This window comes from Enhydra lutris, unplaced genomic scaffold (assembly GCF_002288905.1).
Source record: "Enhydra lutris kenyoni isolate GAN:26980312 unplaced genomic scaffold, ASM228890v2 scaffoldscaffold86, whole genome shotgun sequence".
Taxonomy (NCBI): domain Eukaryota; kingdom Metazoa; phylum Chordata; class Mammalia; order Carnivora; family Mustelidae; genus Enhydra; species Enhydra lutris.
Window position 1 is genome coordinate 855,588 of NW_019154170.1, and position 4,052 is coordinate 859,639.

Sequence of the window (4,052 nt, forward strand, 5' to 3'; positions counted from 1 at the left end):
GCAGGCCTGCCGCGGCCTACCCCGTCGGGTGCCGCCGAAGGCCCCCGCCTCACCTGGACGCGGGCGGGCGGGCCCGGGGCTGCTCCGGGGCGGGCGGGCGGCGGCGGCGCGGCGCTAACGGCTCCGCTCGGCCTCGGTAGCGGCGGCGGCGGCAGCGGCGACGGCGACGGCGGCGGCGGCTCCTCCTCAGCGCGCACGACCCGCTCCGGCCCGCGGCCCGGACACGCCCCCCCGGCGCGCGCGCCCATTGGCCGGCGTCCGCCATGGCGCGCTTCTCATTGGCTGACGTGCCTGTCTCGGCGCTCCGGGGCGCGCGGCGGAGGCGGGACTTCCGGCAGGCGCCGCCTGCGAAGGGCTCGGCGGCCGGCGGAGACGCGGGTGGCCGGCGATGGCCGCGGAGGAGGCCGGCTGGGGCCGGGCTCATGGAGGCCGACGGAAGGCGGTGGCCAAAGAACCGCGCCCCTTGCCGAGCGCATGCTGTGTGCCTCGCGCCTGTCTTTCCCGCCGCCGCCGCCGCCTCCCTGCCAGGTAGGAATGGTCAGCGCGCCAGGGCTGTGGGGACAGGACCCGGGTTCGAATCCCGACCCCGACGTTTCCGCACTACGTGCCGTTGGGAAGTGGCTGACGTCACCTCGCCGGGCCTCAGTTTCCTTATCTGGTATGGTGAGGAGGTGGAGCATGGGACGTGGTGTGCCTTACATCAGTGTTGACTGTTGGAGCTAGCGGGCTCCCAGAGGCGCATCCTGGCAGTCAGTCATTAAAATTTTATTGAGCGTCTACTATATGCCAGTCCCTTGTATTGGGCAGCAAACGGGCAAAAACGTTAGCCACAAATGTTAGGTGCACAATTTAAATTTCCTGGGAGCTGTGTTAAAGGAAAGAAAAGTTTAAAAAAAAACAACCCAGGTGATGTTACTATTATTAACGTGCTTTATTTAACAGCGTGTCCAAAATGTTATTTCTATGTGTAATCAATATAAAAGTTATGAGATTTTTTTACATTTTTCTGCCCCCCCCCGTCCACGCCTCTGAAATCTGGTGTGTCTTACACAGTGCGTCTCAGATTGGACTGGCTGCATTTCCGCAGCTGAGAAACCATGTGGCTACGGCGCTGACCCTGCGGTGCTAGATGGGGACGTGGAAGAGACACCAAGTGGATTTCCCATCAAGTAGGTGGGAAGGGGTAAGAAGAAAAGTAAATTGGAGAAAGGTATGGGGAAGATGGGGAAGGTTGAGAAGATGGTATTTGCTGAAGGAACCGAGCAAGTAATTATGTCGTTCATTGTTTAATGCAGTGTTTGTCTTTTAGGACTTCCTGCAATGATGGGCATGTTTTCCACCATCAGTGCCTAATTTAGCAGCCACTCGCTGCACGTGGCTTCTGGGCACTTGACATGTGGCTGGTGCCATAGAAGAACTGAATTTTTAACGAAGAACTGAATTTTTAACGTCCTTAATTTTTACTTAATTTAAATTTAGTCACATAGAGGATGGCCTTTCTTCATGCTGTGTGCGTTCTCCTGTGGGATGCTCACAGTAGCCTGTGAGAAGGGAGCCAGCATCGTCGCCGCCGTGGGGAAGAACGAAGTCCTTCGTGTATTTATACTTTGTCTTTGTTCTCATTAGTAGACATTGTCTTTTGGAGCAGCTTGAGATTTACAGAAATACTTGAAAGAAAGTACAGAGTTACAATTTTCCCCACACCCAGTTTCTCCTATCAGTAACGGTTCATTAGCATGATACATTTGTTATAATTAATCAATCTTGATACATTATGAATCAAAGTTCATGGTTTATTTAAATTTCCTTTGTTTTTACTTAATGTCCTTCTTGCCTTCCAGAATCCCATGCAGGGTGCCACATTACTAAAAGTTGTCCTGGTTTTCACTCACTGTCTCTCTCTCTCTTTTCTTTCTTGAGCTAGAATTGACATGTAACACATGCCAGTTTTTGATGTACGGCATAATGATTTAATGTATGTATATGTTGTAAGCTAATTAGCACAATAAGTTCAGTTGACACCTATCACCACCCATAATTATAAATATTTTGTTGTTGGTGTGATGAGAACTTTTAAGACCCACTCACTTGGCTGTGCTGTTTCTTTAGGCACCTCACGGCTGTGGTGGGTTCTCAGATTCTCCTTGTTTTTGATGACCTTGACGGTTTTGAGAAGAAATGATCAGGTATTTTGTAGAATGCCCCTCTATTGGAATCTGTCTGGTGTTTTTCTTGTGATAAGACTGGGATGATGGGTTTGGGGGTGGGGAGGAAGAACCCCAGAGGTAAAGCATGACTCTCGTCACCTCCTGTGAGGGTACCTACAGCTGCGTTATCTGTACCCGTTGATGTTGACCTTGACTGTAGGCTGAGGTAGCATTGGTCAGGGTTCTCTGCTGGAAAATTACTTGCTGCCCCCCACCTTTCTGTAGTGTGTACTTCGGAAGGAAATCGTTATGTGCAGCACACGCCTAAAGAGTGAGAAATCTTCCTTACGTGAGATGTTTATGTGAATTATGTGGAATTCTTCTGCATGGGAGCGTTCTCTTCTCTCCCTGACTTATTAACTTACCCATCATTTAATTATAACAGTGTGGCCGCTGGATATTTATTTCCTACTCTGGGTTATAATCCAATACGACTGTATTCTGTTGTTTGAATTCTTCCAGCTTTGGCCATCGGGAACTTTTCCAGCTGGCTCCCATGATCCCTTAACACACTCCCATCAGTGTGTTTGGCTTGGGGTGTTTTTGTTTTCCTGGGAACACTTCCTTACTTCCTGGTACTACAAGATGCTCCAGGCTCATCTCATATATTTCCTGCCCCAGTCCTAGAATCAGCCACTTCTCCCCGCCTGGTTCCTTTTATTAGAGAGTAGTTTTAGAAATCAAGATCTGGGCACTTGGAGTGTTCATTGCCACTGGGTGTTGTTTCTTTTAGGTCCTCAGTACTTTTTACTCGGCCCCAGTGTGCCCTGCAGGTGCTCCGCCCTGGGGATACCACAGCAGCCGTGCCACACAGAAGTCACAGTCAGCCATAGGAATGGGCTGAAGTGGGCAACTCCAGCACTGACAAGGTGTGCAACCTTGGGTAAGTTTTCTTAATCTCTCTGAGATTCAGCCTCCCCATCCCCAGCCTTCACATCCGTGAAGTGCGGGTGATTATAAGACTTCAAGAGGGCACTGGGAAAATTAAATGATCTCCCCACTCCTAGAAACTTTGGTGTGACGTGTTTATTAAATTTAATTCTTGTTCATAATGATCAGAAATTGCACAATTACGATCATTACAAAATAATTACGATCTGCAGAGGTTCAGAATGCCAGAAAAGCATGTAGCAGAAGAACCTCATTTTGGGGTGGCCAGGAAAGCTTCCCAAGTCAGAGGGGTTGCAGCTATGGCAAGAAGGGTAAGTCACCAGGCAAAGGGGAGGGCAGAATGTTTCTGACAGAAAGAACAGTAAGTGCAAAGACCCTGATTCAGGCAGGAGCCTGGCACAATTAGGGACTGAGAAGAGGCCAGTGGTGGAGACGAACAGGAGAGGAGACTCATGGGATCGGAAGGGGCAAGTCACACAGGGCCTGGTGGGCCATGGCAAATTGAGACTCAATCTTAAGAGTGACTTTTTCAAGGGCACATATCTATTAAGGACAGTCAGGATTGGAACCCAGTTCTGTTTAGTCTCAGAGGTCTTTATTTTCTTGGTCTGAATTTGGGAGAGGAAGTTCTTGGTTGGTGGGGGGCTTATTTTGTTTTTGTTTTTGGTAAGAAGCAGTTTTTGTTCTTAGGGGTCAGAATCTAAATATACTCCAGCCACCCAGATTCTGGGTTGTTCTTGTTATCCCTCTAAGTACCAGCTCTGAGGGCTGGTGAGGTCAGGAGACACAAAGATGACTTAGCCTGCATTCCCGCCCTTGGGCACCTCACTACCCAAGGGAGAGGAGGACGCAGAGACATGTAAATCCAGCCAGGGTGACAAGGGATAGGCACAGAGCACCACCTCTCACGGAGCTCAGTGTCCAAGCCGGAATACAGCTGGAGCAAGTGGGAGG

The 4,052-nt window shown here is 50.1% G+C and overlaps 1 protein-coding gene across 1 annotated transcript in view; it reads right to left on the reverse strand.

Moving 5' to 3' along the window:
• The window catches only part of LOC111161682 (ELAV like RNA binding protein 1), a 41,099-nt gene extending 41,014 nt beyond the window's left edge, over positions 1-85 (reverse strand). The window contains exon 1 of the mRNA XM_022525488.1: positions 54-85. The gene's annotated coding sequence lies outside the window, so the exon portion shown is untranslated. The remainder of the gene's footprint in view (positions 1-53) is intronic.
• Between the last annotated feature and the right edge of the window lie 3,967 nt (positions 86-4,052).